This window comes from Labrus bergylta, chromosome 12, assembly GCF_963930695.1.
Source record: "Labrus bergylta chromosome 12, fLabBer1.1, whole genome shotgun sequence".
In the NCBI taxonomy this organism is placed as follows: domain Eukaryota; kingdom Metazoa; phylum Chordata; class Actinopteri; order Labriformes; family Labridae; genus Labrus; species Labrus bergylta.
Window position 1 is genome coordinate 3,676,483 of NC_089206.1, and position 16,246 is coordinate 3,692,728.

Below are 16,246 nucleotides of genomic sequence, written 5' to 3' on the forward strand. Positions count from 1 at the left end.
ACGCTGTGTGTGTGTGTGTGTGTGTGTGTGTGTGTGTGTGTGTGTGTGTGTGTGTGTGTGTGTGTGTGTGTGTGTGTGTCTTTCTGGTTGTTAAGGCTGTTTACAGTAAATAAACATTGTAATAGATCAACAAACATTTGATAAAGTTTGTGTAAGAATGTGACTGAGATTGTGTACAAATGAGACTGTATATCATTCAGAGCATTGCAGGACTGTCTGCACTCCACTTTGGTTGTTTTGTAACTAAACCTGATTATAAGAAACCTCAGATGGGTTTCATGATCCACTTTGGTTTTTCTTGATTTATTTCTTTGAAAGTTGAACCACAGCCACCACATGGCAGAAAGAGATAAACTATGACAGAGAGAAAACTTAAAAAAGAACACCAAGATATAAGATTTCAGATATCAAAAGAAGGATCTGAATGCATCAAAGGTTTAAATGTATTTAATAACTGAGATACAGTTGTATTAAGAATGAATCTTTGAATACATGACTCATATTTTTTTGTTGAAACAAAAGGAAAGATCACAAAAAGCTGTATTTGTCACAAAGTCAACTTTTTTCAAAATCCATTTCAAACACAGAACCAAACAGAGGAAACCTGTTTCACGAGCGATGGAGGAGCCGGTTCTCAGCGTGTTTGTTTGGGATGATGGAGAAGTTGTGATGTTACAAACTACAAAGTGACCGATCAAGACTCCATCAAAAGTAGGAGGATACATAATCAAGGAAAGAAATCTCAGCTGTTTACATTTGGAAGAAAATCCTCTTGAATAGATTCAACAGATTTACTTGTAAGACAAATGGAACAATCACAGTGAGCTGTGTTTGGCTCAAAGCTACCATTTTGAAAAATCCAATTCAAACCCAGAACCAAACAGAGAAAAGCCTGTTTTACACCCAATGGAGAAGCCAGTTCCCAAGAACTTTGCTTCTACACCCGACTTTCCTATTCCAACTCCAGTGTCTGCTGACAGGCCGAGTGTAGCTGTGGCAGCACCATCATCAGCAGAGGCTGAGACACTGATCACTTCTGCTTTGGCCATGGCTCTGACATTATCCTCGGACACTTCGGCTCCAATTCCGACATTGTGCCCTCTTAACTCTGCATCTCCTTCTCTCACCTGGAACATTCCTGCACCAACGTATCCTCCTGCCCATTTTCATTTTTCACATCACCTTCAGCTTGGTAGGGACCAGTTACATATCCTTTAGGAAGATCATGTGTGCCAACCTTTAGATCCTTTTTCACAACTGTATGGATTATAAACAAAAAGACACAACATGTGATCTGACGTAAAACTTTAAATGATGTAACCAGTGGTAAGAAAAAATAGAATAGTCTGTGAGTGGAGGGGATTTTAAGAAAAGGCTATAATTTTGTAAGATGTATTCTTCTCGCTGCTCCTTTCCGTACATGGAATGGGATAAATTGGGATAAAACGATTGTTTAATTGGGATAAACAATCGTTTTTTTTTTTCTGTTGTGTGTTTTAACATGTACCGAACAAATACAAAAAAATGAAATAGTTTTAATATCTGAGGAAAATATGTTGCACCAAATTGTAGTGGTGAAGGGCTCGTTCTAGGCACATCACGTAGCCTAGGTGCAGGGCGATAGAGAGAGAAGAAGACATGCCCACACACTTGCTCTAACACCACATCCATGTCCAGAGGTCTTCAGGTGATCATTTTTGGAAACATGGGGAGGGCAAAGCCCAAATATATAGATTTGCACTATGATGACAGGAGAGGTCAAACATACAAAACGTAGCACTGTAAAACACATCCATAACAATCATCTTTCATCAACAATCATCAACAATCATCAACATCAAAGACAAATCCCAAAACCATACAGCATCCATACATTCAAGATTTAGAGGATAGAAGCAGACCAGCAGAAATCACATCTGTTTCATTTTAGTTTAAGGTGTTTTTATTTATTATTATTTTATAATACAGATGTGTATTAACATAGTAAATAATGTAGCCTATTTAAAACAACATTTTAACAAGTAGCTTAATGCCTCATCAGTTTCAATAATTATCACTACCAAACATATGTTTTATTTAGGCCTATCACTATTTTAGAGTAATCATGAGAACGACATCAAACGTATCATCTAAAAATAATTTTTAGGAAACCGTTTCAAATCCTACCAATGGGCCTTACTTCTGATTGATTACCCTGTTTGAAGTATTTGACAATTTAAGGACTCGGACGCTGCTGTGCTGAACAAAGAGGAACTGAGAAGTGAAGAAACACTTGATTGAACACAAAGTGTTTCGTCCTCAGAAGACCACAAGATGCTGTCAAACCCTATGGTCAAATTTCTCTTCAGACCACAGACTGCAAAAACAGACAGTACACCCTGACGGTGTTGATACTGTGGATACAACTGGCTGTTATCTCAGGTCCAGTTCACTTTATAATCTTCCTCACGCTGCGGTCCACAGTAAGTATGATTTATTTGTTTCTGAAAATCTTAATGTTGATTTCGGGTCGATGGCATTTCTGTTTAGCTAGATATTCATGTTGTGTATCAAACTTTAACTTTGTAGTTACTTTTTGTTAACTGTAGTTAGTTATTGTTGACTTTAAAAGCTGTGAGCATACCGTTAGCTTTCTGCATTTTATCCACGCCGAGCGGTTAGAAATATCTCCCGTTGCTAGGCAACAGAGACCGTTAGTAGAACCGAGTGGTAGTGATGTGTCCAGGTATTAGTCTGACCTTCAGGCACTAACAGGTAAACGTATCATTCTCATAGATATTTGAAGCACTTATTAGATTTTATTACTTCATGCTTTTCGAGAGGTCAACAAACATGAATTTATCAACTCCACACACAATGTGAAAGAAAAGATGAAAGTTGATTTAGGATACTTACTCTCATCGTCAGAGTCTGCAAGAAAGAAAAGGTACACTTTATTATTTGCTCATTTAGGGAAAGTATTTATTCTTTTAAAGCCCATAAAATGCACAATTCCTCCATTCATTGTTAAAACAATAAAATTATAAATGTGACATTTTAATTTTATTATACACAAGTAAACATAAACTTCACACAGCTGTAAGTTTCACCTCATAGGTCACTGAAGTTAGAGAATAACTTTTTGTAGATTTTTAATGTATGAGTATGAACTTGAGTGATGTTTACTCACCTGACACCTTCAGATCTAAAGAAGTCAGAAATAAAAAGAGGGGGTATGAGATTAAGTAGAACTCAAGTTGAATAATAGTCTTGCAGTGGTTATTGTGTCAAACTGACAGAGAAGTATCAGATAATATCATATAATGTAGGCACATAAAATTAAAACATATTATATTAATCATTAGGATGTCAGAGAAATTCACAAGAATTTCTAATAGCACTGAAACACCCTGCACCTTTACCACACATCTTTACATTTCTGTTTAAAACCTCACATGCTGAATTTCATACCTGAATGTAGTTTCTTGATCCACAGGAGATATCTTGCGCTGCTTGCTCTCAGCTCAACTGTTGGACTGCTTTCATTTATCGGTTTAAATAGTAAGAAGCAGTGACTAAAAACCAAAGTGAAAACATGAAACTAACATCAACCACAGCTCAGTGACAACGGTCAACAGGAAGGGAGGTGTTTGTGGTAGATTCTATGAAGTACCGGTACTCTAAATCATTTTTCTTTTCTTTTTTTTTCTTTTTCTTTTTTAGTAATCGTTTATTCGTGTCCAAGATTTTCATGTGCTCACACATCTTTAAAATGACCCTTTCAGAAGTTTGATTCTAGAAAAATGTAGTAAAAGTCAATATTCTTTTTCAGGAGTCCAGGGCCGTAACCATGTCAACCATCTTCATCTGCATCCTTATGACAAACTTTGCATGATGTTTATCAGCTGGGCATTTACAGAAATCCCCCCAGTTACAGGAAACAAAATGTGAACGCAAACCCCTTTTTTTTCTCTCTTGCTGCAGTGGTAGTAAAGTAGAGCTGGAGTTGTGTTAGAATTAGGGGTGTGAACAGTTACAAAAAATTGTAAAAGGTTACACGACGTCATTTTTTCCGTGTACATGGTTAACCATGAAAAAAGAAAAGCAAAGTGGACTTCAATCGCGCTATACAACCAATGGAGGGTGCGGCCGCTTTTCAGAAAGATTCCTCCGCATCACTGCCGCCACTCCAAGTTGTCAGACAGATACAATTGTGCTTTCTAAAGTAGGCTGTATAAGTAACACAGAAAACTTGCCATAGAATTTGTAAAAACAAATACCTGTATAGGCCTATAACAAGGCTATGATAAAACAACTACCATGATGAGTATTACATTTTTTAAAAGGACAAGAGACAAAGGATTTCTGCGTTAGGGCGCGGTCTCACTGGCCATCCGTACCGTGCCCAAGCACGCTTCAAAGCTAAAGTCCAGTTCGTTTGACCAGTGTGACGCTCCGTATCGTGCTCAGGCACTTTGGCACACTTGGGAGAGGTGTGCTTCAGCACGGTACACTTCATGCACGAGCACAAGCACGCGGGTACACAACGCTGACAGCCTTCATTATGGAGAAATCCAGAGTTTCATGTCTGTATCTGACTAACATGACTCAATATAAGACACAAAGTAGCTGTCGTGTTCTCTGTGAGAGACCCCTACCCGAGGTAGAACAAAACACAACCATATCTTTTCATAACTTGAACATGTCTAGTTCATGAAACGGATTGTTGTCTACAAATATTTTACTGAAAAATAACTTTTTTTGGATGTTTTATGCATCTTACCAAAGAACGAAAATAGGTCAAATTAGGGCTTCTCCAAAAGGGACAGCTCTAGCCTTATTACATGTATCTCTGGGAATCAGAATCAGAAATTCACCACATTTGGACAGGATGTTCACGGATAGTTATTAGTTACAATTATGCAAAGTTTTTATCAATACCATTTTCAATTTTTGAATTTTTCACAATTCTGCTCCTGAATGCTCTGGATTTGTTTGGACCAGAGCAGGTCTCCCAAACACATGAACAACCACAAAGACATAAAACAAGTTTTGTAATTGTCTTGGCTGTTTAGTGATGAAGCTAAGTGAGTCTGTTCTTTCTCCAAAGAAGTCCCCGTGCTGCATGTTTCAGTGTATTTGAAGGTACAACAAACATGACTGAGCAGAAACTCATCAAATAAATAAAACATTGATGCAGCTTCAAGTTTTCATATCAACTCATCCACAAAGCTGAAGGTTACAGTCTCTGTAGTGGGGCGTATGAAGAGGGGAGGGGTGTGTTTTGTGTTTGGAGGAGGGACTCTGTCATTTAGAAAAGTGAGAACAAGTTCCTCGTTGTCCAGTGAAGACGGAACAAGAGCATCTTAAACCATCAGAGCGTTGAACATGAGAGTCCATCAGACTTTGATCTGCTTCTTCTTCCTCAGTGAGTACTCTCTATTCCTACACTCCTCTCTTTTCACTGCTGCATTTGTCTTCTTCATAGTTGACTTTATTAGTTACAGGAGACAGAATAAGAAGCAGTCTGTGGTGGGTGGACTCTTTCAAACATGTTGGTTTCTGTGGTTAAACTAGACGTTCAGTGTTAAAATAGAATTGAGGAAACTGAACAGAGTACTTTGAAGCTGACTTTACCAGATAAAACTCAGATACAACTAATAAACCTAGATGTCACAGTTTACCATTTTAAGTTAAGTTGTTCAAGTATTCACTCATAATTCACCTTTTTCTGCATGCTGAATGTAGAAGTTGGATGTATTTTAGAATTCAGCAGACACCAACTTGTAAAAAGTTGAATAACGTTTCAGGCATGCAAATGCAAAATGCAAATTTTAGAGAATGAATGTAGGGAAGTATATAGAGATGTAGGATGTCTGTTATTGTTTTGTTTTGGATAATGTGAAACAAATCAGACTGAAAGATCTAAAAAAAAACAGAATATAGCTCATGATTATTATTCTCTTTTCCACAGAACTGACAGATGGAAACCCTTTTCATCAAGATATCGGTGTCCGTGAAGGAACTGAAGGAGGAAACATTGAAGTTAAATGCAGCTTTATATTTTCTGGAAACAGGAAGGTCTTCTGTAGAAACGACTGTGAAGATGGAGACATTCTTTGCAACACCACAGATGTCAGTGCTCAGTGTGGCAGATACAGCATTAAATTAGGTTTAAATAACGATTTTTATGTGAGCATCACGAATTTGAGAAAGTCTGACTCTGGATCCTACAAATGTTGGTTGGATAGATACTTGCCTCCAGATTCAAGTGAGACGTTTGAGCTCAGAGTTAAAGAAGGTGAGTTTTTACTCTTACATCTTTGAAATATCTCAGTAAGTAAACATTTAGTTCGGAGCTGCATCTTTTCTTCATTGTGAACTCTAAAAATTCTTAATTTAAACCAACAGTTTGTCTGTAAATGATCAGATTAGTCGACACATTGAAGTTAATTTGAATATTGTTGCAACAGACGGACAGAATAACTTTCACATTTATTATAGAAAAAGTTATTTACTGTTTTTAGAGAATTTGTAATATTTGAGCTGATTTGCGAAGTTTCAGCACACAGTTGAAGATGGTATTTTATGTTAGTTTTTACTTTTCAAGTGTATTATCTTTTCTGTGTTTCTAATAATGGAGTTGTAACCCAGGTCACAGAATAAATATTTATAGAAATGTGTTGATATCTGAATGATATTTTCATGTTCATGTTAAAATGTAGCCTACAAGTCAACGTGTGCTACACAATAATAAGTTTAACAATCTCTGCTCCTTTAAAACTAACAGCTCGGGGCGCTGGTAGCCTAGTGGATAGAGAGCACGCCCCATGTAGGGAGGCTGTAGTTACTCCAAACTCTCTCTAAGGTTTATTTTTGGGCTTTTTATGCCTTTATTTGAGATGTTGGATAGACTCAGAGAGAGAGAGAGAGAGAGAGAGAGAGAGAGAGAGAGAGCGAGAGAGAGAGAGACAGAGAGTGTGGATGACATGCAGGAAAGGAGCCACAGGCTGGATTCAAACCCAGGCTGCTCGCTTGGAGGACAAAAGCCTCCGTACTAACCACTAGAATACCAGCCCCTCTCTCCCTGATTTCTGACTCTATCCACTGTCTCTAAATGAAGGCAAAAAAAACCCAAAAGATAAACCTTAAAAACCTCCAGCTCATCTGTAAATTATAAGATCGGCTCAGATCAAACAATTGAAAATGGTTTCACCAAACACGATGATCGACTGCTGCTTTGAGCTTTGTAAGAGCCAATATGCAAATTATTGATTAATACTAAATATCTAGTTAAAAATGATTAAAATCTAATAACAGTAATTTCATGTAAATTCATAACGTTTAAAATTGTTTTAAAGGCATAATTTAGTCATTTATAAATGATAAAAAGGTTATTGTTTATGTTTTTGGATGTTTATGTTATGACAGCACTGCGTAGTTAAAGTTGTGACGGATGTGACGTAAGCAGTTTGGAGTCCAATATTGATGGAAGCTACACAGTTTTTTGACCGTGCGTTAGACCGTTTGTGAAACCTGTATTTTATTTTAAAGTTTTTTCAGTAACCCTTTTAAAACGAAGGAAAGCTGTCCTGTCTTTTCGCTCGCGTTGCAAATACTGTGAGTTGACTCCAAAAAGTGGTACAGAGGACGAAAAAAGAGACGGAGTGCCACTATATTTTGTCAAAAAACTAGCTTAAAGGATCAATAAGCTGGAACGTGCCGGGCGCGGGGAGAGCGCAGCTGTCCGCTCGGGAGAAGGGGAGATAAAAAAAGAGAGCTCATCTAATGAAGCCAGCAGAAACGGGTTATCCTTTAAAGTACTCTCCAAGAAAAGGTAACGTGAAACCTAAATACTGCCCTCGTGCATTTCCATGGAAGGATGTAAAGCCGACGCAGGAAGATAATTGAAGCCCGTGCCGAAATTAAAGGAGGATTGCAGGAAATAATTCAAGTTGTAGTTTCTCCGTGTCAGCTCGTATTTTAAGCCTTGAAACAGTCAATGTGGATTTCGGCCTTATTTAAGAAGTTGTTTGCACTCGTTTTATGAAGAAAAAGTGCCTTAAAGGTTAAGTGCTTTTAAACCTTTGCATTCAACTAGAGCCTTACTCTGCAATATTAAGATGATTGATGAAAAGGAAAAAGAGTTTGGATGTCTTGAGGATACAATGGATTCAGGACGGACACGCAGGTTGACAGAGAAAGCCTTAGAGGAGAAATTGCAAAAAATATAGCATTAAGAAGAAGAAAATTGGGAGCTCTCACAAGTAAAAGAAATAAAGTGGAGAAAATGATGAGTGATGCTCAGAGTTTACAAGGTGTTAAAGATGTGATGGAAAATGATTTTTCACTCGCTGTAGACGAGTTTAGTTGCCTCAACAAAGAAGTTGCAAGCCTTTTGTCTGAAGATGAAAAAACATTTGATCAGGAACAATGGTTTGAACCCAAAATGGCATCCATCAAAGAATTCATAAAAGCTACTAAAACATGGATCGCCGCTGTGCATGAACGCTCTTTTCAAAAAGAGGATGATGCGGAAATTGACCCGCAAGATGCTGTTAAAGCAAGTGACAGTATTTCACAAGTAGGTGTCAGCAATGTTGGACACAATCGTCAATATGGATCTCAAGTAAGTCGCAGAACAGCCATATCACAGGTGTCCTCGACACGTGTTAGACAAGAGGTGGAACATGCAGCTCTGCTTGAACGTGCTGCGGCACAGAAGAAAAGGCAGCAGCTTGAGTTTGAAATGGCCAGAATCAAAAGCGCAAAAGAAGAACTTGAGTTGGAAACCGCATTAGCAGAAAGCAGTGCAAAATTAAAAGTGCTCAAAGAATATGAAAGATCAGAGGATGGTTCCAGTAGCCGTGGTTACAGTAGTCACGCACTAGTACAAAAGCTAAGAGGTGGGGGCATGAAGCGGGAAGAAACCAGTGTATCGCTTCCTCAGCCAGTTGATCCAGGCTTTCATGCTCAGTTGCAAATGTTGCACTCTCAAGTACCAAAAGTGGCTCAACAAGATTACAGCAACGCTCAGGCCAACAGAGGTGACGAGATGCTAAAAGTAATGCAAAATCAGAATGTTATCACTGAGCTTCTGGTAAAGCAACAAAAGCAATCCCAGTTACCAACAAAGGACATTACTGTCTTCAAGGGCGACACATTGCAATACAAATCTTTCATTAGATCGTTTGAGCACTCAATAGAACAAAAGACAGACAATGATCAGGACAAATTGTACTTTTTGGAACAGTTTACAGCCGGTGAACCCCAAGAGCTAGTTCGCAGCTGTGCTCATATGCCACCTAGCAAAGGCTACTATAAAGCGAAGCAACTGCTTCATGATCACTATGGGGATGAACTACAGATCGCCAGCACGTACATTGATAAAGCACTGAAATGGCCGCAGATCAAATCTGATGATGGAAAGGCATTAAATGCTTATGCAATGTTTTTGGTTGGATGTCGCAACACTATGGAAGACATAGAATTTCTAGAAGAGATGGACAACCCTACCAACTTACGGACGGTGGTATCCAAACTACCCTTCAAAATGAAAGAACGTTGGCGTGCTGAAGCTTACGATGTCAAACAGCGAAAAGGCAGAAGAGCAAAGTTTGCTGATTTGGTGAACTACATAGACCGCCAAGCTAAAATAATGATCGATCCACTGTTTGGTATTATACCAGACAGCCGCCTAACCATAATTGGAAAGATCGAACAAAAGGAAAGGCATCCTCCTAAGAGAGAGGTCCGTGGAAGCAGTTTCGCTACCAACGTTTTCCAAAATAAAAGACCTCAAGAAACATATGTGATGTCAGGTAATTCAAGCAAAACCAGGATTGCCTTTGAGAAGCCATGTTTGTACTGTCAGCAGTTTCACATTCTAACTTCATGCAACAAAATAAAAGATCAGCCACACAAAGAACATGTTGAGTTCTTGAAGTCAAATGGCTTGTGTTTTGGCTGCTTAACCCCTGGCCATCTCAGCAGGTTCTGCAAAAGACGAATGGAGTGTAAAGTATGTGGGTTAAGTCATCCAGACATTTTACACATGGAAAAAAGAGAAGATTCTGTCTCACCTGAGAAGAATGAAGGTGCTCACGGAAACAAATTATCGTGTGCTCAAGTTTCTATCACGCAAGAGTCTTGTAGCCTAACGGGGGCCGGAAAAGCTGAATGTGTGCTGTCGATAGTACCGGTGAAGATTAAATCAAAAAAGAGCGACAAGTATGTTGAAACGTACGCCTTCATGGACCCGGGAAGCACAGCAACGTTCTGCACAGGAGACCTGCAAAATAAATTGAACGCTAAAGGGAAACCAACACAATTACTTCTCAGCACAATGAGTCAAGACAAACCTGGAGAACAGAAGCTAATAAATAGCTATGTGATATCGGACCTGGAAGTGTGCGGCCTGGAAGAAACCAAACATATTGAGCTACCAAAAGTGTACACTCACAGCAACATACCAGTTCACGCCGAAAATATACCCAGGCAGTCAGATATTCAACAGTGGCCTTATCTCAGCGAAGTGCGTTTGCCAGAATTAGAAGCAGATGTAGGCCTACTTATTGGAGCAAACTGTCCAAAGGCTATGGAGCCATGGCGCATCATTAACAGTCAAGATGGAGGCCCTTATGCTGTTAAAACGGCCATTGGATGGGTCGTGAATGGTCCCATGAGAAAGGAACTGGAGGACACAGAGAACAAACCGCCTCAGTGTTCAGTGAACAGGATCTCAGTGATGGAAGTTGAGAAGTTACTTGTCCAAAGACAAACAGTTCATGCAGTCTATGCAGAAAACAGCAATGCTGGAAAACGGACATTACAGCATTGGATTGCCGCTCAGGAACGTGAAGCTCCAGATGCCTAATAACCGCTGTGTGGCGGAGCAGCGCATAGCCAGTTTGCACAGAAAGCTCAAGAAGAATCCTGAGTTCTTTGAAGAGTACAAAGACTTCATGGATACTATCATAAGCAAAGGCTATGCTGTCCAAGTTCCGGCACACCAGCTGAATCGTGACGACAACAGGGTGTTCTACATACCGCACCATGGGGTGTATCACCCTAAGAAAAGAAAACTGCGAGTGGTCTTCGACTGCACAGCCTCGTATCAGGGCCGGTCTTTGAACTGTGAGTTACTACAAGGACCCGACCTGACCAATACGTTGGTTGGTGTCCTCTTAAGATTTCGTGAGGAGTCAATAGCCATAATGGCAGACATCGAGTCAATGTTTTATCAAGTTAAGGTGCCAGAAAAAGACGCAGATCTCCTCCGCTTTCTTTGGTGGCCCAACGGCAACTTGAATGGGCCAATGAAGGAATTTAGGATGGCAGTGCACCTATTCGGGGCCACTTCATCGCCAAGCGTTGCTTCGTATGCCCTTCGAAGAACCGCTGAGGACCATAGAGCTACTGCCTCCCCAGAAGCTGTCCAAGCAGTCCTGCGCAACTTTTACGTGGACGACTGTTTGAAGAGCGTAGCTACAGAAGACGATGCAGTGACATTGGCAAGTGATCTCCGTACCTTGTGTGCCAGAGGAGGTTTCAATCTGGTGAAGTGGATGAGTCATAGCCGAAAGGTGTTGATGTCCATTCCAGAAGTACACAGAGCTAGTGGAGTAAAAGATTTGGATCTAAGCCATGAAGCTCTACCAGTCGAGAGGACTCTTGGCATACAGTGGGATACAGAAACGGATACCTTCACTTACAGCATGAAGCTGCAAGACAAGCCGTTGACGAGGAGGGGCATTTTATCCGTCGTCAATTCTATCTACGACCCCCTCGGCTTTTTGGCTCCAGTCATCCTGCCAGCCAAACTTCTGCTGAAAGAGCTTTGTAAGGAGCAGCATGGTTGGGATGAGAACATTGGTGAAAAACATGCTGAAGAGTGGAAAAGATGGAAAGAAGACATTACTCACCTTGCTGACTTCCACGTGAGCAGATGTTTAAAACCCACAGACTTCGGATGCGCTGCCACAGCGCAGTTACATAATTTCTCGGATGCCTCAGAGTACGCATATGGCACTGTGACTTATCTGCTGCTAGAAAACAAACAAGGCAAGAAACATTGTAATTTCCTGATGGGAAAATCAAGAGTCGTCCCACTCAAGCAAGTTACAATACTCCGGCTTGAATTGACTGCGGCAGTCATGGCAGTGAAGATGGACAAGATGTTACGTCAAGAACTTCAAGTTCCACTTCAACCATCTATCTTCTGGACAGACAGTACTACCGTACTCAGGTATATTGACAATGAAACAGCTCGATTCAAAACTTTTGTTGCGAACAGAGTTACACTGATCCGCGAAGTCACCAAACCATCTCAGTGGAGCTACGTCGGATCAGCAGAAAATCCTGCAGATCAAGCCAGCAGGGGTCTGAAGGCCAAGAGTTTGATACAAAAGGGAACATGGATTAATGGACCGAACTTCCTGTTGCAAAATGAACATGATTGGCCCAAGCAACCCGTGCAAAGGAAGGAAAGCTTTCAAGATGACCCAGAGGTCAAGAACCCGGTTATAGTCAACACCATCAAAATCGAAGATAACGTGGAATCAATGAACCAGTTGATCAACTACTACTCAGACTGGCATAAACTTAAAAGGTCAGTGGCCTGGATTCTAAAGCTGAAGGAAACCTTGCGCCAACTGAAAGATGAAAGAAAGGAGTTCTCGAGAACAGTCAATCAAACCGAAAAGGACCCTGAAAAGCAAAGATCAAAGTTAGAAAGGCACATGGAAAAATACAAAACAACAAAAGGAAAGAAACCGCTTACTTTAGAAGATTTGGACACTGCAGAATCTGCAATAATCCAGTTCAGCCAAAGACAGCAGTACAGTGAAGAAATCAAAGCTCTGCAAAAAGGAAAACAAGTCAGTCGAAACAGTCAGCTGTTCAAACTGGATCCGATTCTGCAAGATGGCACATTGAGAGTTGGCGGAAGACTCAACAAGTCGGCCATGCCAGAGAATGCCAAGCATCCAGGGATACTCTCTAAGCATTGTAGAGCTGCCACATTGATCTTGAGAGACATACACCAAAGAACAGGACACTGCGGACGCAGTTATGTCATGGCACAATTAAGAAGCAAGTATTGGATCCCACAAGCCAATTCTGCTGTCCGAACAATAATCAACAAGTGTGCAGTATGTCGCAGGATCAGCGGAAGAGTTGGAGAGCAAAAGATGGCGAACTTGCCTGAAGATCGCCTCTTGCCTGACAAACCTCCCTTTACGAACACCGGCGTTGATTATTTCGGGCCTTTTGATGTTAAGCGGGGCCGGAGTACAGTCAAGAGATATGGCGTATTGTTCACCTGCCTTACCCTTAGAGCCGTGCACATCGAAGTTGCAGACAGCCTTGATACCGACTCCTGCATCAATGCGATTCGGCGTTTTGTGTCTAGAAGAGGTCAAGTTACCATCATGCGCTCTGACAACGGCACAAACTTTGTCGGTGCTGAAAGGGAGATGAGGGAAGCAATTCAACTCTTTGATCATGACAAAATTGAAAGGCTCTTCCAACCAAAGGGGATACAGTGGATATTCAACAGCCCAGCAGCTTCCCACCAGGGCGGGATTTGGGAAAGACAGATTCGAACTGTGCGAAGAATCCTCAATTCTCTGTTGAAAGAACAAGCTGTGAATGATGATTGTCTTCAGACAGTAATGTGTGAGGTTGAGAGCATCATCAACGGCAGGCCACTCACAAGTATCTCAGATGACGTGAATGACCTTGAGCCTCTGACACCCAATCATTTGTTGTTGTTGAAGTCACAACCTATCATGCCTCCAGGCATTTTCAGCAAAAATGACACATACACAAGAAAACGCTGGAAGCAAGTCCAATATCTAGCGGACTTGTTTTGGACCAGATGGACCCACGAGTACCTCCCACTCCTCCAGGAACGACAGAGGTGGTCAAAACTACGAAGAAACTTCATAGTCGGAGATGTTGTGTTGTTGGTGGACAGTTCATCACCTCGCAACTCCTGGCTGATGGGCAGAGTGGTAGAGACCTTACCCGACTCCAGCGGAGCAGTTCGGAGGGTGAAGATAAAAACCAAGACCAGCCTCTTGGAAAGACCTGTTACCAAACTGTGCTTGTTAGAAGAAGCGGCGTCAAACGAGAAGATTTGAAAAAAAAAAAAAAAAGGAAGAAGCACAGGGAATAACTTTAAGTTGGACATTTCATGGACATTTGATTTATTTGGCTCTTAATGTTTTAATTTGTAATTGTTTAGTCCGCCTGCCTAACCAATTAGGGGCCGGGTAATGTAAGAGCCAATATGCAAATTATTGATTAATACTAAATATCTAGTTAAAAATGATTAAAATCTAATAACAGTAATTTCATGTAAATTCATAACGTTTAAAATTGTTTTAAAGGCATAATTTAGTCATTTATAAAAGATAAAAAGGTTATTGTTTATGTTTTTGGATGTTTATGTTATGACAGCACTGCGTAGTTAAAGTTGTGACGGATGTGACGTAAGCAGTTTGGAGTCCAATATTGATGGAAGCTACACAGTTTTTTGACCGTGCGTTAGACCGTTTGTGAAACCTGTATTTTATTTTAAAGTTTTTTCAGTAAACCTTTTAAAACGAAGGAAAGCTGTCCTGTCTTTTCGCTCGCGTTGCAAATACTGTGAGTTGACTCCAAAAAGTGGTACAGAGGACGAAAAAAGAGACGGAGTGCCACTATAAGCTTTATAGATGTTTTAACATTTTATACCTTTTTTTCAAATGTTTTTTTCCAGCTACAACGACCTCTAAACCAAACACGACCTCCACACTGACCACAGCGCAGACTGTGAGCTCCAGTTCAGGAAACATCACGACTTCACCACACTCGCCTCAGACAACAAAGAAATCTGAGCAGCACTCATCAGCTTCTGGTTCTGGTCCCACACGTAAAAACAATCTTAACAGATATTCTTCTTTATAATCTTCAGCATACAAACATTACAAAATGTGAAAATAATGGGGGCGCCTATAGCCTAGTGGCTAGCTGATGCGCCCAATTTACGGAGGCTGTGGTCCTCAGAGTGGGCGGTCCGGATTTGACCTGTGGCTCCTTGTCTTTCAAAAACCTTTAAAAAGATGTGAAAATAATGGCACCTCACATACTACAGGATTTTATAATCGTTATCATGCCTGGTGGTGGAACCCACCACCTCACTTGACCTCACGTATACAATGGAGCTGGTGGTTAAATTTGCGATTTGAATGCTTTGAGCAGAGACGGAAAAAACATAATAAATGAGTTTTTGGTGAAGAAATGTCAGATTCAGAAAATATGGATTGTCTGTTCTTCAGCGAAAGCTGGAGGTAAGATTTGAACTGTCAGATACATTCCAGGTGTCAGTGGTACCTGTTCAGGTTGTGTCTTGCTGCCAGTCGCCATTCCTACTCCTCCCTCGTCTCTCATGGTTATTGTAGTGACGCGTGACTTCCGCCAGAATCTTTCATTACGTAATCGTCAGGATTTGAAATCCTAAATATCAAACATGTTTAAAATAAATTGTAGCAGTTACGATGCTCTCTGAGCAGATCAGGGAAGCTATGGTTGATTGGATCTTAATACCACTCACTCTAATCTGGGCAGAACAGTTCTAGTCGGGCACCCCCCCCCCCCCCCCCCCGACGGTCGGGAAGGGGGAATCGACTCGATTATCCTGTAGTCTGAGCCAGGCTTTAGGGCCAGTGCACAAAAGAATTGACCCTTATAGTTATATTTCACAAATCATGAAGTGTAAAACAAACTTGTTTTTGTGCCAAAACAACCCCAGGTCTTCTGTTGTATTTGGGTCTGAGTCTTTTCATCCTCATCGTCATATTATCAGCCATCCTGCTGATGTTCTGCAGGAAGAGGGCCAGAGAACCCAAAGGTGAGGCTACAGGAAACACACATACACACGGAACAGGAAGTGGTCGACATCTTTAATTTACGATTTTAACAGAAAATATCTACATTATACTCCATTTATAACTAATAACTATAACTGTAACATTTTGAGTTGACTTATTAACCAGGTGTTTTTCAGGACCCCCTGTTCAAACAGAGCATGCTGAAATCCAAGAGGTGAGTCTGAGATAATCAGGGACTTTAACTTTTATTACTGTTTGAGAAAAACGTACTGAAACAGTGTCTTTGTATTCTCCTCGTGCAGAACAACCGAGTGTATGAGGAGATCAGAGAGGGGCACAGATCTCCTGTTGTGGAAGTTTCAACAGTTAACACCTGTGCTAAATTTCCCAAA